The sequence below is a fragment of the Danio aesculapii genome, chromosome 12 (assembly GCF_903798145.1).
Source record: "Danio aesculapii chromosome 12, fDanAes4.1, whole genome shotgun sequence".
NCBI lineage: Eukaryota > Metazoa > Chordata > Actinopteri > Cypriniformes > Danionidae > Danio > Danio aesculapii.
Genome location: NC_079446.1, coordinates 20,897,105 through 20,916,611, shown reverse-complemented (window position 1 = coordinate 20,916,611; position 19,507 = coordinate 20,897,105). Strand labels below are relative to the sequence as shown.

Sequence of the window (19,507 nt, the reverse complement as noted above, 5' to 3'; positions counted from 1 at the left end):
GTATCTGTCCTCAAGTAAGATTTATCACTAGTATCCATTATGCAAACAAATCTAAAGAGATTCCTTATAAGACCTGAGAATAAAAAAAAAACTACATTACAGTAAAGAACTAAACAATGTGCAACATTGACATTTATACTAGATGCACAATAAACCGTCTACATATACAGCTAGATTCTTAATAGGCAGCTTCCTAACTAAACTGGAACCTAATAGATGACAGATTTGGAATGCTCTCTACATTGGGCAGCAGCTCTGCCTTTCATGTAAATGTTGCTCTGCATGCAAAGTGCAGCAGACACTCAATCCACAATTGAATTCCATACAATTTATTATTAGCATCATGTAGCTATGAGAACTTGAGGAAACTACGCATAAAAAGAAGAACGTAAAAATAGTCACGATACTGGAATTCGATACCAATCGGTACTGAAGTTTAAAAACGGCCATTTCCCGCTACATCGAGCGCGTTCTTCCTATAGGTTGTTTTCAATTACGTGGTTCCTGCTGACATGCGAAATTCAGATGGAGGGCAGGAAGTAAAAAAACTGAATGGGAGACAGAGGAAAGTCTGTATTTTTGCGATTTATACCATATGTCAAAGGAGATATAAACAGAAAATAATCACATATGTTGAGCATGATCCTTATATCATGAAGATGGCCAAGTTTTCCACCCAACTCAAATACATTTGATCATCGATGCGGTACATACTGTATAATTACGTTACATAAAAAAAACTATAGGTGTTTTGAAGCATACTATAGAAAATTACTTGAATTAAACTGTCGTATTATATTGTTGCGGTGGTACGACATTACTGTAGTAATAAACAAATTATTCAATAGGCTTCAGTTTTCTACGCTATGATAACACAGTGTACACTATTGTTACAGTTTTTATTACAGTTTATCAGTTTACTATGCTACAGTATTCTGTAGCATTCATTAACAGAGTTGTACCCATTATACACTTTACTATGTGGTTCAAAAACATGTTTATTATAAATTAATATAGTTTTTCCCCCTGCGGATTTCATCCAGACTTCAAGAAATAACAGATGAAAGCATACAAAGCGTGGACGCATATCCACATCTGCATATTATTTGTTTATTTTTGTAAGGAGGGAAAAGTGCTCAACAAAAATAACTGTCTAGTTTTGTCGGAAGGGTTGCTTTTCTTTTTTGTTGGGTCAATGAACTTACCATCAAGTTAACATTCACCTCTGCTGCACATCTCGATGTTTACGTTACGATTGTTTATTCTGCCGAAAAGACAGTAAAGACATGGATTATTGTAAAACAAGACGAAGACTTCATTACAGCGATTGCATGTCAAGGTAAGTTACTTAGAGCATATCCTCCTGGATTTTGTATAAGTGTGGTGGTGTTTGTATCTAATTTTCATATAACACATTAACATTTTTATACACATAGCTGGGCCTGTATATAATAGTTTTAGCCAGTTTCTTGAACTTTCCCCCCCTTTATGAGCAAAAACCTTGGGAGTTCTATAAAAGCTGTTCGGCATTATCTTATTGTGGCTGATTTAAACAGCTAAAACAACATTAAAACAGAAAAATTTTGATGTTCTGATAGCGATTCCTTTGTAGAAAAATCACTTCCTGCCCTCAAATTGAATTTCGCGCGTCATCAATGACGTCATGTGAAAACAACCTATAAACTGACCCTATCTTTGTGGCTTTAAAACACTCCAGTGTCCCTGTATCTGTGGTTACATTCAGTAAACATCAGTGAGTTCGGTGAACTGATGACAATCACAGTCATTTCTGTTGAGCACGTGAACACAATGGCAAATCAGCGCCGTTTAAGAATGCGCTCAATAGCTCTCAAATGTTAGCAGGAAATGGACGTTTTTAAAAATTTAAGTAACGATTGATATTGAATTCTAGTACCGTGACAATATTAACGTAAAATCAGTCCATGTACACAAATCCATATACAAAGAGTGCATTTTAATTCAATTCAAAATTGACTTTACTGATTACTCATGATATTAAATAACTGCTGTCTTGGAAGCATTTTTCACTGAGCTTCTGGTAGTGAATTATGTGTATGGATTGTCGGCAAGTCCATTTATACATGCATTTACAATTTTATAAAGATATAACATCCTTCATACCAGCACTTCTTTATTCAGCTCATTATGATTGAACAGTTTTAGACTAGAAAGTGCATATTCTTCCATCTCACAATACAAAAAGCACTTTAAGTAGAAAAGAATCACTGAAATATCGCAAGCTATAGTCAAGAAGGTGTCTCTCTATCATTAATAAGGCCCATCTGTTAGCCAGAGACTCCAGAGATGTTATGGATTTGCGGACATTTTCAGCCAACAAGCCATAAACAGCATCTAAAAACAGGGCGGTGGGATAAATCTAGTTTCAAATTACGCTGTGGCTCAACATTTGCAGCCTCCTCTAGCTGCGGAGAGGAGCCATTTGTGCTCCCAGTCCTGAAGGAAGCTCAAATATCACATAAATAAAGCATTACTCTTTTTATATTTTTGGAAAGGAAGGTGGAAAATGGTTCAGACCAGATGATAGGTTGCTCAAAGAATCTGGAAAATATCAACCTTGGTGTATTTGTGGTCTTCACACTAGACATTTTGTCTCTCAACACCTTCTAGCAACAACTTCAAATTCATTTGAAGCATCTGTGATTGTTGTCGTCTTTTGTTAAGATACGTTTCCAATGTAATAACTGGCTTATCAAATCAGATAAACTAATTCAGCTCAATTAAGCAAATAAACCTTATCTTATTTTGAGCCAGTCACACTACAGGCTAGGTATGGGACGATAACTGGATTCAAGGTTTACCACAATTTGGAAAAGTCAAGGTTTTAAAACCACTAAAATTTTCAGCCAGTGTAAGGAGGATAAAATTGGGGTGTTATGATCATATTTTCTAGACCCGGTAAGTCCTCTGGCAGCTGCGTTTTTGTACTAGCGGAAGTTTGTTAAGCTTTTCTGCATCTGAGATGGATAGCATACTTTGTAACTTAGCAATATTTCTCAGATGAAAGAAAGCAGTTTTTGTAACATTAGATCTACGAGTTTCAAAAGTTAAATTGCTGTCTAATATGACACCCAGATCTTTTATAGTATGGCTAACGCTAACTTTGTATCCCTCTAATTGTAGGTTGGGTTGTGAGATCTGCTGTGTACAGGATTTTGGCCCAATAAGTAATAATTCTGTTTTGTCTGAGTTTAAGAGAAGATAATTGTTGGTCATCCAGTCTTTAACATCTTTAATACACTCAGTTAGCTAGGACAGTTCAGACATCTCATCAGGTTTAGTTGAAATATATAATTGAGTATCATCCCATGTCTTCTAATAATGTCTCCCAGGGGTAGCATGTATATTGTAAACAGCAAAGGGCCTAAAACTGATCCTTGAGGCACCCCATACTTTACTGGGCTGACTTGTGAAAGCTGCCCATTAATATTCACAAACTGGTAACGGTCAGCTAAGTATGACTTAAACCATTGTAGAGCCTGTCCCTGGACACCTGTAGAACTTTTTCTTCATTGAGATATTGAATTCTTCTTCAGTCATTTGCAGTGTTTCCATATTGCATTGTTGGTCTTTTTTTTTTTTGACCAATTTTTGTATTTGTTTTGGGCGACGCAGTGGCGCAGTAGGTAGTGCTGTCGCCTCACAGCAAGAAGGTCGCTGGTTCGAGCCTCGGCTGGGTCAGTTGGCATATCTGTGTGAAGTTTGCATGTTCAACTTGCGTTCGCGTGGGTTTCCTCTGGGTGCTCCGGTTTCCCCCACAGTCCAAAGACATGCGGTACAGGTGAATTGGGTAGGCTAAATTGTCCATAGTGTATGAATGTAAATGAGTGTGTGATGTTTCCCAGAGATGGGTTGCGGATCAGAATTGGTACTCCGTGTTGGCCGATTACCAGGAATCGGCACTCGGTATCGGTTGCAAAAATATTAATCGGAGCTTCCTTAGCTGAATCACTATGACAAGCTGCATCATAAGCATGCCATGGTATGTCCACATGATTGACACTGAATGCCAAGGCCAGCCTAACAACGCTTAATGATCCTGTAACACACAACCTCAATCCCTCACTTCCTCCAGCAGATTTCTTGCTCATTAATTCAAAAACAAACACATTCTAGGTATCAAGTAGAAAACAGCAAGAAATCTGGCAGCAGTGGACCGAGGGTCTGTAGTGGTGTGTTTGGCCCGAGGGTTTGGCTACTGTTGAACTCAAACCTGGGGTTTAGTGTGGGGGGTCTGGAGTGAGGCCCGGTGTTTTGAGTGAGACCTTAAAGAGCTGAGGCCACAGCCAAAACCACTTCAGACAGCTGCTTATAACGAGAGGATTACTAACTGGCAGACAGAAAGGCACACACTAATTGCACAAACTTCCATACAGCCACACACACAAAAGACCCAAAGCGCACACACACTGACAGCATGTCTAAAGACTCAGATCATGAAAGGAACCAGCGGACCACAGACATGGATGAGGAGAATAATGCACCACATGAAATGCTGCTAAGAATTGAGGGACAGTATTGCGAACGGAATGCAAAGCCGGCAGGCAGAACTTTAGTTGTGCAGAACTAAAGGCCCATTCACACCAAGAACCAACAACTACTATATTAGCAACCAAGCAACCACACCAACATTTGGTTTTATTCTACGCATGATTCTATTAATTCAAATGCCTGAGCTCCTTAAAAATTACAGTCTCTCTACATGGTTATCCTGCCACAACAGCTAAAAAAACATCCGGAAGTCAGCAGTTTTAGTATTTAGTGATTCATGTTTTTTTCACGTATTTGTGCTTTGGATTGGCATTACAACATAGGTCTCAAACTCGATTCCTGGAGTGCCGCAGCTCTGCACAGTTTTGCTCCTAATCAAAACACAGCTGATCCAACTAATCAAGGTCTTCAAGACTACTATTGACATTTAGAACTGCAGATTCAGTTGTCTAAGGGAGAAATGACTAGGAATAAAAATGGCAGAAAACGGCCAAACTACTTGCTCTACAAATAAGTGTGTTCATGACAATACAGACAAAGCAGAATAATATAATAAGAAAATCAAGCAGCGTAACAAGCTGTTTTTAATGTCTAAAAACGAATGGAAGTGAATGAGACCGGAAGTCTCGAGCCAAGATTGTGCCCCTGCTCATGTGCAAAGAATAAGGTCAATAGACTATTAAGCAGGTGTGAGTTGGTTGGAGCTAAACTATGCAGAGCTGCGACTCTGCAGGACCAGAGTTTGAGACCATTGCATTACAGGATGTTTCCTCCAAAAGCTTTTGATGCTGAAAAGTTTGAAAAGTGACTTTTGTTGACATATTTTTATTAGTTTGAAGTGATGTATTATCTGTGTTTGTGTTGTAAATTACAGTTTTTTTGAAAATGGTAATAAAGTGCCAGTACTTATGTTATTTTACAGACTTAATTCTCTCTCTACATTATTTCTTCAACAATATGTTGTCTCAAACTACTAAAAATACCAACAAAAGTCACTTTGTTAATCTGCAGTGTTGAATTTTTAACTCAAGTCAACAGAGTTAGAACTCCCATGATGCAATTCACAACGGTATATAGAAACACTTGTGAAATCACAAAATATGGAAACTGTTAATTAACATATATTTTTTACAGTGCAGACGTGGTCTAAACAAACTTAGGGGGGTCAACTTTATAGAGCTTAAAGAAATAGATGACACAATAATAACTACGTTTGGACACCATTAATCCGATTTTAATGTGAATTAAGACAATACTCTTATTAGGAGTCTACCATGTAAACAGCTATTTTTGATTAATTTAATCAGATTAAGGTCATAATCGAACTAAAGAGAAATCGAATTAAGACGTGAAGTATGACGATTTTAGTCGCATTATTGAAGTGGAGTACAGACATGTAAACACCTTAATCAAACTATTACAGTCATATAGGGCTTTTCGCCGCATTTTGCGACAGGATAGTCCACACACACACGCACACACACACACAAGACACTCTTTGCACCTACCGAGTCAGTGTAGACCACAGACACCTGCATCATGAAATGCTGAGGTTTTTTTTCCTTCCATTCAGCATGCGGTATGAACTTCCATTAAAACAACATTCTTCCAGCAGTTCATAGTTACATCCAATATCTTGTTTGTCACGGGGGGGCATGCCCGAAAGAAAGTGAAAGTGCCAAATCGCAGTTAAATTCGACAAATTAATAATGAAACACCCGAAATTACATGAAACTGTGGAGGACATGTGGATAGCGCGGTGACACAATGACGTTAATCGAATTATGTGCTATAACATGTAAAACGGGATCATAAAAGAAACCTTCAAAAAGCAATTCATGTAAACACCTTAGTCTAATTATTGTCTTAATTAGATTAAGGCATATAAATCGATTACTGATGTTCATGTAAACGTAGTCAATGATAATCTGCTCACTATTTACTCACCCTCAATTGGTTCCAGAGCCTCTTTTTTTCCACTGAACACTAAAGATATTCTGATGAGCGCTGAAAACCTGCAACCATTGACTTTCATAGTACAGTGGTCTCTTGGTGTAATGCGGTTCACTTTTTGCGGCCTCGCAGTTTTGCAGATTTTATTTCATGCAATTTGACATACTTTTCTTTAGCACATACTATAGCTGGCTGTAGATTATTGTCAATCCATTTCCTTCATGCCGTGTCTCCTGTACAGTACAGAATGTGTTTAGCTTACCAAAGGTACATAAACCTTCGACCGCTAGCAGTGTTACTCTGAAGTTCTGTACTGTATGCTTGCAAGTCTTCTCCCCACAATGTCGACGAAGCAATCTGCACCGTCAAAGGCACCTGCGGTAGCAACCTAAAGGCAGAGGAACATGCTAACCATTGCACACAAATTTGAACTTCCGGACATGGTAAAGGAAGGTAAAAGTTACGCGGCTCTAGGTTGGTCAAATGGTTTTGATCTTTGGCTTAATTTTGTTCTTATTTTTCTATGAAGGTTTGAACTTTGAGAGCGTTTAAGTGAGAGAAAAGTGTAAAAACGTTAATGGCTGTCTTAGAGAAGTGTATAAAGTGTGTAGGGAGGGGTTTTACAGCCTTAAAACAGCTATAATAATTGTAAAAAATAAGCGTAACTACCGTGAATACCGAGGGACCACTGTATTTGTTTTTCTTTCAATGGAAGTCAATTGTTACAGGATTGTACACTTCTTCAAAATATAATTGGTGTTCAATAAAAAGTTAAAGCAGTTAGAAACAAGTAAATAGTGAGTAAATGGCAGGATTTTCATATTTGGCCTAACTCTCCCCTGGTTGGTGTTGGTGGCATCTTTGCCTCAATCTCCTGTTAACTTTTAACCCTGTACCTCACAAGTTTAACTTCAGGGTGCCACAAGCCTGTAGAGTTTAGTTACAAACATTCTCCAACACACATACCTACAGTATGTCATCTGTGGCATTGCATTCTGAATTTGAGCTGTTATGACCATGTAATACAGCCCATAACACAACCTCACATGTTTACTTACATGTGTGGTTTCAATAACCAGAGGCATTTAGACCCAGTTTAATCTGGAATGAGACTTAGATGATCTGAAGTGGTCTGAGCCATCTGATTGATAAAGAGTCTCGAATGCGTTTTGGAGGGCATTTACGATTGTCCTTCACGGATAGCTTTCTATTTAGAAAAAGAAAAAAACTCAATGTAAGATTAAACATAAGTGTCTTTAAATCTAATGAGCCTGAGCAGTTACATTCAGAATACTGTGAAGAAAGAAGATGATGAATCAATTACTGCTTTTCTAACAGTTTCTTTAGGTTTAAATTCTTTGTTTTTGGGGTGAATTATCCCTTTAGGTCCTATTTAGGTCTTGTCAAAAACACAAACGTCAGTTTACATAGTAACACAGCAGGTTATTTTAGTCTTGTTCCTCTATTCTTCATCAAGGTATGACTAAATTATTGAAAGCAGTACTGAGCAGGGAGGAGGTTGGTTAGGATGCATGAAGCAGTCCATTGGAAAACTCTCATGAATAAAACAAACTGGAATACAACCACACGCAGCATCTTCCCAAGCGTCCCAACATACTAGACTAGTCACAAGCTTCAACTTCCAGAAGAATGAAGTACAGAGTAGACTAATGCATTATAAGAGGCTTCAACTGCTTTCCTTTTCAAGAGCTTATGGGTTATGAGCTGGATCAGCCTCTTTCATGTCTCAAAAAGCACCTTCTTTACAGCCTGCCTAGGCTCAGCTTTCACAGGAAGTGCTGAAGAGGCAGAGACACGACTGCTCTGCAGAACATATATCAAGTTGAGTTCAAGCAATGACCTTATAAGAGATGATTGTGCATGTACACTAAGGTCATACATCGATGACTGTTGGCGATCTTAAATGGCTGTTAAATACCAATGGCTGCACAGCGATTTCTGTCCTGTAAGTATTTATGTACAGTGAGTAACACAGACATGAGCTGGCCAGATGGGAAATACGCAGCAGATCTGTGGAATAACGCAAGTGTCAGCAGAAGCGAAGCACTGATTCAGATGCTGTATAGTCTAAAAGCAGCACTCTTTGAAATGAACACCTGAGCTTTGACACATTGCAAGATATAATGATGACAAATGTATTACTGCTAACGGCACTGTGCTGGGTATGACCTTCACACCACATCCTTTTAAAAGAACTGAAAAGCTCACTTCACTCAGTTAATGATGGGGAACCAAGGTCACGGCAATGCTTACAGTCAAACTTCCTTTACTAAAACACAAATCTAGAGAATGAGACCATAAAACTTTCGGCACAGAATTTAGTGTCTTTTCATAATTTAATTGCATGGCAAAAAAAATCCATATATGATAAACTAGAAATAGATTTATTAAATTGGTGTAATATTATGTATTAAATTAGAAACAAATATTTTGCAACCCTTATATTTCTATAAGCCATAAAAAGTTTTTTAATCTGAACTTGTCTGATGAATAGGGATCCAACAATTGACCGATTTCACTATTAACCGCATTTTAATTAGTCACGGTTAATTAATCGTAAAGGCTTCTCAACACCATGTTTCTGCACAGAACAAAACTGCAGCACCTAAACAAAGTTATGCCAACTGTGCGCAAGTTTAAGTCTCTAAGCTTGTACACCTAGGCTAATACCAACGCACACTGGAATAACTGTGGTCGAGGCTATTAGCTAAGGGCCATTCACATGTCACATCTTTTGCGCGAGCAAGTTCGTTATTTCTTTCTTGCACACATATTGGGAGTGACGTGCATGAGGTGCGCATGAGGCGTTCAGCTTCACACTTTGTATAGAATATACACGTTTCTACTACAAAGAGAGAAAAAAAATACAGACAGACGTCCAGCAGCCTTTGACTACATTTGTACTTTTTAAAAGGGAAATACTTAGCTAATATGATGCACTTTACATTGGACAAATACTACATTTTTTATTTATTCTTATTTTTATTTATTTAATTTTTTAAATGTATTTATTTATTCATTGTTCTGTCGTTTATTTTCAGTCTAAAACTATTACTTAAGTTTAAAAGCCAAAAACGTTTTTGAGACAAAAAGTCCAAAGAGAAATGGACTATTGTTTGTTTTTATTATTATTTTGTGCTGTATTATTTAGTTACTGAGCCGCAATAAATAACACTTTAAAATAAGGAGTTTTTTTAAGTGATTTTCTAAACTAGTATTCTTTTAAAATTAATGAATGCATAAAAATCGTGATAACCATGAAACCTCATTATTCCTCAGATTATAATCGTACAACCAAAATCTATAATCGTTGCATCCTGGCAGATGAACAATAAACAGGTAAAAGACAATCAATTAAATCTACAAAACAGATTTTACATACTTAAAGATTTGAATGCAAATGTGTCTGCTTTATTGTTAAAACTAAAATGTCACAACATTGGTGACATGTTTCATCATCCACTGTAACTGTTAAAAATAACATAATACATAACAAGTGATACATTTTATTACATATTACAAATGATTTAAACCTCTTTCTGACAAATGTGGAGAAAATAGTGGTTTAAAGTCCCAATGAACCGCAGCTGTCATCATTATTATTTCTTATTGTGACAGTTCATAGAGAAATGAAATTTTAAATGAGCAAACAGTGGGCGTGGCTTGTTTTTTCCTCCGCGGGCTGATTGGATGTAGTGATGTAGGCATTTCATTCAGAAAGATCTGGAAAAGGGTTAAGAAGAGTTATTACAACCTAACTGACACCTCCTGCTCACTATTTCTGTTTGTTGTCAACCAGTTAAGTATGTTAGCCACGTTAAATACCTAAAAATCACGCAATCTGAGAATAAAACTGAAAACAAACAGGAAGTTCATGTTCAGATTTCAATTAAAGATTAGAAGGGCAAACATAATCGTATGGTTAGTTTTGATTTCTTGGGGAGTTTAAAGGACAGCGGCAAAGCATAAGGATTTAAACTGGCATTTTATCAATGTTTGATTCGAAGGCTGCACTATATTGTGCTAAGGCCTGAAAAAAGTTCTGGCATATGAATTATTATGATTACATTTAATCCCATTTTAATGGGGGATAGTCATCACTTTGTGCTCAGAAAAATATTTTTTATACTTTTTATAAAGAGGAAAAATATAAATATGTATTACAATTTTTTTGATGCTTGAAATCCTATGTTTGTCTTTGAACCATATTCTTTTAAACGATCATCTGTGATGATCATAATTGAAGATCTCCTGCAGCTCAAAATTTCTCACATCACAATCAAAGACCTCTCTTTCTTCAGGATTTAACCTCAGCATTACAGAAACAACAGCTCAGGAATGCCAGTAATGTTGAGCCACACTGGGCCAGCAAACACCCAGACATCAGACACCTGTTCACCACTGCCAGTTTAGATGACCCCCTCCACACACACACAGTCGTTTGGTTACCAGACTAATGAACCTTGATACTACCAAGATTTCTGCCAGCAGTATTCACTGCACCAACATGCGATCTCTGCTTCTCATCTTTTATTTTGCACTGACTTGGTTAGCTGATAATTTTACAATCTGACCATATTTATGCTCTACATCTAAAGTAGAGGAGTCACATGTTACATCAAACTCTGCTTGAGGATGTCCCATATTCAAGATGTATTTCAATGAAACGTGCAGCTCTCTGGCATACACACAGATTACAGACATCAAGAACAGTGACGATAACTTATAGGTATAACAGACCACTACACCTATAGAAACAAAAGTGGACTAGTGTCATTAAATAAACCCCCCAACAAGGCAGTTTAAATATAAATTCAGCATGTTTCTCTCTGTGAATAAGCAGTGAGGTTTCATTTATCAAAATGAAAAATGAGTGAAGTTACTGACGTTTTCAGCATCTCATGTTTGACTTAGAAGTCATGGAATTCATCTTTAGAGCTGGTCTGAAATTTATTTCAAGAATTTTGCATTGTAATGTTAAAATCATTGTATCAACTTGTGTAACGCACATAAACATGCAGTGTCGTCTTCAGAAATATTATGCCAGAAATGCATTAGTACTATACATCAGAACGTACTTCTAAAAGTAAAATCCTATTTGGGTTGAAATAACATGGCATGTTTTAAAGTGTGAATAATAATGTTTTAACTGAATTATTACACAAATATTCTGCCATGTTTTAAGAGGGATAAAATGGAATTTGAGAAAAATAAAACCAAAATAAAATTGGTTAAATAAATTACATTTCAAGAGGTTGTATGATTTCAGTGAATTGCTTGCTCTATGATTACTAAAATCAGGGTTCCCACTTTAAGTAAAATGCCAAGTTCTCTGCCTTTTCTCTTATTTTACGAACTAAAAAGCTCAATTTCCATGACATATCCACCATATTTTCATGGCAAGGCCGTGATAACTTAAATGTGTCAAGAGTTAATTCACTTCAATTCATTTTTAGCAAAACAAAACAACTTTTTACACTGCCTGATGTTGTTCACTGTCATTTTCTTATCATATAGTTTTTATGATTTCCGGTAGACAAGTTTCAAACCATAAAATTAGGCAAAAACGTCAATGGAAAGTACAATTTAAAATGACAAGCAAAAAGCCATGACATTTCATGACTTAGAAGAACATTTTCCAGAAAGTCTGTGACCTGTGGAAACCTTGTAGAATGCTTTTTGACCATCAAATGCAGTACAAAAATGTTTGTAAACTTCTGCATATAACATAACTCTGAACAGTAACATTTACTGCATGTATAAAAAGCCTGAAGCGACAATTACATTTACCCTTCCACATCTGGTCTCAAACCACCTCCTGATGCCCGTTATGCTGTAATGCATCTTCTAGGGCATTTAACATGCCAATGATTGCCATCGAATCAGTTTAAAAGCATAAAGCTACAAAGTGTAAACCCTCCTTAAGTGAATGTTTCCATTAAAAGCCATGTGAGCACAGTTTGACAATTATGGTTAAACCAGATAATGTGTTTACAAGATTGTTGTTTCAGGCTCCAAAGCAGGTGCACAATCTGCACATCACCTCAGCTTAACCCACTGATTATATCTTTCCCAAATACTCCAACCACTCATGTTCAGCCTTTCATATTCACTAATCCTGTCGATCCACCAAAAGAAAACAATTCCTGCTGTGAGTACACATTAGACCTGGAATTCAAAGGGATGCAGGGAATTCTCTGCATTCTAGTCTCACCACACGGTTATGCCAAATGACCTCTGAGAACTTTAGTTAAAGTCACACATTTTCTTCTTGTGTTTAATTACTTGAGCTCTAAAAGGTTACAGCCATCGAACGAGCGAACGATCAGGACATGGATCGTAACGTAGGCCTGTCAACTGACACTGCGAGACGAGGAGCGAGAGTGACTGTGTGTAAAGAGGTCAAGAAGAGTGGAGTCAGAGAGAGTGCAGACAGGGCACTTCTGAGCTGTGATATCTGACACAGCAGATAGCCAGTCTCAAACAAACCACTGTCTCCAGCGTTTCCCACAGGGCAGCAGGGCTGAGAAAACTCTCAGTACCCATTTGGACAAAGGTTAGAGTGCGTTCGCAGTCTTTTCGTGCTTTGAATTCTTTATAATTTCACTACGGTACAACTGGTTGGGGCGTAGAATGAAATATTACACTGCTATTTTTGCTTTTATAATGGTCTGTTGTTAAAGAAGATCCCAGAGGGCCAAATGGACCAAAGCCTCAAGGCCAAGTTATGGAAACAAACCAAGAAAATGCAAAGCAAATGTATTTTGATTACTCCGTTCTGTCATTTGACATAGAATTGCAAATCATATAACTGAGATCATCAATTAATATTATTTGCTTTTAAAGTGTCTTTGATGGTACCGATAGGGCTGATGATTTGGCCTAAAATCAAAATCTTGATTAATTGAACATTTTAACGATTACGATTAATGAATGATTATTTTATTTATTTATTTATTTATTTATTTATTGCCCTCATAGTTCACAGAGAAGTTTTTATACAGTAATAAACATGCTCTCATAAATCAGGTCAGAGATTTTTTAATGAAGGGTGCATTATTTGATTTAAAAATAATTAAAGGAAACACACACTCTCTACTAGCTATGATTATTTATTGAACTGAACATCAACGTTGAACAACTGAAATTAACACACATTTCCTATAACGAAGCGTCACTTTTTTCTTATTAAAAAAAAGTGAAAATAAATAACTTGCACTTTTGGTAACAAAATTAATTATTTTTAATGTTTTTGAAAGTCAGGGTTGGGAAAGAAATAAAATTTTTTTATCAATTATAGGTTCTGAATGTCGATTTTGATTACTTTTCAATCAATTGTGCAGCCCTAGTACAGAAATTATAATAATACACAATATAATATGGTTCATTGTAATTCAGGATTATTAAAGAATTCTCTGAATGGATTTTCATAGGTATTTTGGGGGCATCTTTAATTTCACACTGAATTGTGTTTTAGGGTTAACGAAACGTCATAAAAGTTAACACCAACAACAATGATAACAATAATGAGAATAATAATCCCAGTGATGGGTTGCCGCTGGAAGGGAATTAAATGCATAAAACATATGCTGGATAAGTTGGCGGTTCATTTCGCTGTGGCTACCCGTTTAACATAGGTAATAAGCCGAAAAGAAAATAAATGAATGAATGAATGAATGAATGATAATAACAACAACAACAACTTGTGTTTATATGAATGAATGAATTAAGAATAATATCTAATCAAAAGCTTATAGTAATTAATACAAATGTATTCAATTATATATATATATATATATATATATATATATTTTTTTTTTTTTTTGTGAAGAACAACACATTGCTTTACCATGTCACGTCAACTCAAAAGCAACAGTTATAGTTAAATAACCTCTCAAACGTTTAACCTGACAAATAAAACTTTAACTTTATTATTATAATATCTGAAATAGCATTTAGGTCAAACCTAGCAGTTGAGCATTCACGATGATGAGTAATAATGAGTGTGCCTGTTGCTCAGGGAGAACCCAGCCGGTGATGTCAGTGTCAAGCTCCGCGTCAACACTTTCTGCTGAAATAACGCAGATCCCTTCAGTGCTTCCAGGACAGTCGGACTTGGAGTAATTTAGTCCAGTTCGTCCAGTTTAGCTGAGCAGTCGGGTGCATTTGACACAGAGAGCTCGCGCTGTCAAGTGCACCCGTTGCCTCGAGCAAAACAGGACCCTCAAAACAATGAAAGAAGTCAATAGTCGAGTTTTCAAAATAACTTCGTTTGACACTGCCCTCAAAGTCTAAACATGTACGACTGGTGGTCATGTTTATGTATAAACAACGCCGTAAACATATCATTCGTGGCTCCTGAAAATAAATAAGTTGCTATTACTCACTCGGGCGGTGTGTATTGTGTTTAGGAAGTCCAGTCAAGACGTCTTGAGCTTCTTGTGCAGTCACTCCCTAAAAAAGTTGCCTCGACTTTGCTTTTAAAAGCCAAAAATAACGAATGTAAAGTAATAAATCCCAGACTTTGAATTGGTGTTCGCGTTCAAAGTGTTTTTCTTTCCAGACAAAACGCCTTGTACAATCTGCGTTCAACGAGGCAGGCGGGCGGAAGTAATCTTAATGTTGATTGGGCAGTTAACAAAAATAGGGCGGGACCGAAGTGTAATCCTGAAATCCGATTGGCGATTACATAATCAATCATATGCCACACCTGCCCTTCTTGTCTATGCTTTATTATAAGAGAGAACATGTACATACGTTAATAACGCATAACGACACCTTTCAGTGTTGTTTTGAATTCCTCTTTTGACAGGACTCCTTTTCAGAAATGAGAGTTCAGACGACAGAACACCTGTCTTTCCTGTTCTAGAGCATATGACTGTCAGGTTCTTTCTTTATAATTATTATTATTATTATTATTTTGTCTAATATTAGACTATCTATTTATCTCTAATAACTTGAAATGATCCGTCTCGACACGCTAGTCTTCCTTGTTGCCTCAGTCATTGGTTTTCTTCAGTGAGGAAATCGTGAACGCAGACTGGTTTGACAAGTTTGAAGACAATGCTTCATAAGGTTTAAACCGAGGTTTAGTTTCCACACATAACAAAATGTTCATTTGTCAATAGTTTACTACAAAGAACTACTGAAATTTTATCGTCAGTTGTAAGTTTTAGAAAGAAAAGGGAAAGAAAGGCAATTGTTTGCTACCTAAAGGCTGGGATACAGAATAGCTCTTCTGTCATGCGTACACTTAATACATAAGCAATGCTGATTTAACTCTTGAGTAGTAATGAAAACACGCAACACCTTTATGTCATGACTACTACTACTACATCACCCCCTCGTGGTTGAGATTTGACATCGAAAACTCGTGCAAAGAGATATTGAGAACTACGCAGCTTTAGGGCTGTGAGGTTTTGGTCAGTCATACTTTTTTTTTTCATAAAAGAATCTAGGTCTGATCCTAAAACTAAATTGAAATCATATTTAATCATAATAATAATGATAAAACAACTTTTTTTGTTCCTTTTTTGTATTTTTTGTTTCTTTTTTGTATTTTTTGTCATTTTAAAGATAAAAAATGCTACAGTAAAAATTGTTAATAGGTTAAATATGTTCCTGTTCTGAATAAAGTGATAATTTGGGATATTTCATGTAACGTTACAGTAAATTACAGATTAATGCATAATTTTCATAAATAAAATAGGAAAACACCATAAGAACATTTTACAGTGAAAAAACTGACATTTGCGATTGGCCACTTCACATCTAATCTCTTTTTCTCTTCTTAATCATCAGTATGATTTTGTAAACATATTATGTTTTTAAATGAGAGTTTATTGTATTTGGTGTCATTTTATAATGGCTGTGTTTTGTATTTGCTTGACAGTGTGCACCATCTATATTTACAGTAGCTGAACTCAGTTTGTTGAATAAACTTCTTGTGATGGATTTGTTGTGTGGTATTCTTTTGACTGCTCATGAAATCATCGGGTTATCTGTATGTTAAAAGCCACAAAACATTTTATTAAATGTGTGGTTATGCTAAGCTGTTAGCAGAAAAGGGCTGATCAATTACACACTGGCATCAATGGTTCCATCTGACCCTTTTAGATCCAAATTGGAAAAATATACTTTAGTGTATTAAATTGCTCTTCTCACTTAGAATAATAAATTATCTTCTGGTTTCCACACTAATGCATGACTGTAAATCCCACTATTAAATTTTTTAAAGTTAAAGTTAAAATATTTTTATTGCATTTCTATTAAATTATTCAGACAATTATTTTGTTTTGAATATTTTTTTAACAGTGTAACATATGTAAAAATATAAAGATAAAAATATAAATAATGTGATTTGTTTCCTCTGCATATTGCACAGATAAATGTGTGAACTTATTCTGGAAGCACATGTGCTCAGGAGCTCATAAAGGACTCAGACAATCAGTGTGCTGATGCACCTGCCTTCATTGTTAGAAAACAGTGTATCTACAACAATGATGCTAAAAGAGGATTGTTTCTGTTTAGATTTTAGGAATAAACTAGGAGCAAATAATTTGAAAAACTTCATGAAAATAACTTTAGTTTTTTTATGGGGAGAATTACTAAAGACACAACATGATGTCATGGAGCTTAATTTAAGCAAAATACCTTATGGAAAATCTCAACGTTAAGATCTGTGGCTTTTAAAAGCTCAGAACAGGGCATGCCTGTCACAAAGAAATATGGAAAAGGCCAAAGCAAAAGCTCAGGAATGTGGTACTTAAAAGACATTCAGAGAAATAATATAGATTTGACTCCAATAACACTCTTTTACACAATCCATCTTAATGTGACCTATAACAGTCTTTGAAGCCATTAATAACTGATTAACTTTGCAGCACAGACACAGCTGTTGAACCAAACTGAATCATTTGAGCTCAATAATGCATGCTTCTGTACTGCTTAATTAAAATAGTTTCAAATCATAACTGATTAACTTTGCAACATTAAAGGGATAGTTCACCCAAAAATGAAAATGCACTCACTATTTACTTACCCTGTAGTGGTTATAAACCAGTCTGAGTACAAAAGAAGATTTATTCAAGGAAGATAAAACATATAATCACTGACTTCCGTAGTAGGAAAAACAAATACTATATCAATCAGTGGTTACAGGTTTTTAGCTTACTTCACAATACCTTCTTTTGTGTTTAACAGAAGAAAGAAACTCTTGGGTGAGTAAATAATGACCAATATTTCTGTTTTAGGTGAACTGTCGCTTTAACACCATTACTGAAATTAACCGAAGCAACTTTGAATGAAACTGCCACAAACAGGTTACTTCTCACTGGAAATTTATGTTATTATGTTTAAGATATAGTGGAGATCACCGTTTATGCCAGTGATGCTGCATGGTTTAAAACAATCTGTATAAGCACTAATAAACATAATTCAACATACCTTACAAAAAAAAAAGTGTAGGTTTGTTTCAGTAGAATTCAAATGTATTAAGTACACTTTATGTAATCAATACACAAATATCAAGGTTGTAAATGTGCTATTTCACTTTTTTCACTATTTATTATTTATACTGTAAGGCAATGCAAGTTTAATTATAAAGCACCTTTCATACACAATGGTAATTCCAAGTGCTTTCCATAAGAAAATAAATAAATAAATAAATAAATAAAATACAAGTAAAGAAAAAACAAAGAATAAAAATAATTAAAAATAGATTCAAATGTGTTTTAAAACAAGTTTTAAAGGAATGAAAAACATAAGTGTGATTTTTCAGACATTGCAGTGCTAATTCAGTTAAGTCAAAGCTAAACAGATGTGTTTTAAGTCTTGATTTGATTGTGCCTAATGTTGGAGCTCATCTGATCATTTCTGGAAGCTGATTCCAGCAGCGGGGGTTGTAGTCAAAAGTTGTAGACAAAATGTAGACAAAAGTTGTGTTTACAAATGTTTTTTTTTATTAATTAATAATTTTTTTTTCAGCTTAGTCTCTTTATTAATCAGCGGTCACCATATCAGAATGAATCGCCAACTTGTTTGTCCAGCATGTTTTATGCAGTGGATGCCCTTCCAGCTCCAACCCACCACCATTACACCCACACAAACTCATTCACACACATACACTACGGCCAATTTAGCTTACCCAATTCATCTAGCGCATACAAAGTTTATCTTAATATTTTAAGTCAGTTTGACCGATTTAAGTTGAGATGACTAGAAAAGCTAATTTGATTCATCCAAAAAAAATATAGGCAGCAAGATTTTTTATAAAGTACAATGTGTTTTTGTTTGGACTGCAACTACAAGTGAACTTACAAAATACAATACTGAAAGGGTAAATAGCACTTTTTTTTTTGTTTATTAATTGAAGTATATTATCAGTACAAGTTTTAATAAAACAATATGCAAACTTTGAATTATACTTTTTTTTAGTATGGAATAAACTATTTTTTGAAGAGTTTACAGGGTTTTAAATCGGCAATAACTCAAATTTTGATGCAACTGAAAATCTGTAAATATCCACCCACACTCTTCATCTCATTTGGCAGAACTGGCACAAAATTTGCATGGAAAAACAGAAAAAAATCCAGAGTAAATGTTCAAATATAAAATATCCAAGAGAACCCGCAGCTCTAATTGTTGGTGGCAGATATTTTATGTTTAGAACATTAGTTTTAAAGCAAACTTAATATTATATTAGGTTAAAAACACTATATTGTTCAATGAATGTTTTCAAATAATAATCTTTGTTTTTCTCACTTCATATTAACTGGAAGGGCTCAGTTCCACTTGTGATATTTTTAACAGAGTGTTCCTGTTGCTGTCTCGTTTAAAAAATGTGCGCACATCATGCATCTTTTCCCAGAATTCCCCAGACTCACTTGTTTTAGTGAGTCATACTGCATCAGGACCTTTCTGCACTGCATCCACCTTTCAGCACTGACTCAACACATCCAGTAGATGTCAGTATTGGGTAAGAATTGCTCACCCTGAAACGCAA

The 19,507-nt window shown here is 35.6% G+C and overlaps 1 protein-coding gene across 1 annotated transcript in view; it reads right to left on the bottom strand.

Annotated features, from left to right (window-relative positions):
• Positions 1-15,098, bottom strand: part of mpp7a (MAGUK p55 scaffold protein 7a) — a 167,062-nt gene extending 151,964 nt beyond the window's left edge. Inside the window, exon 1 of the mRNA XM_056469344.1 lies at positions 14,892-15,098. The gene's annotated coding sequence lies outside the window, so the exon portion shown is untranslated. The remainder of the gene's footprint in view (positions 1-14,891) is intronic.
• Positions 15,099-19,507: the final 4,409 nt, after the last annotated feature.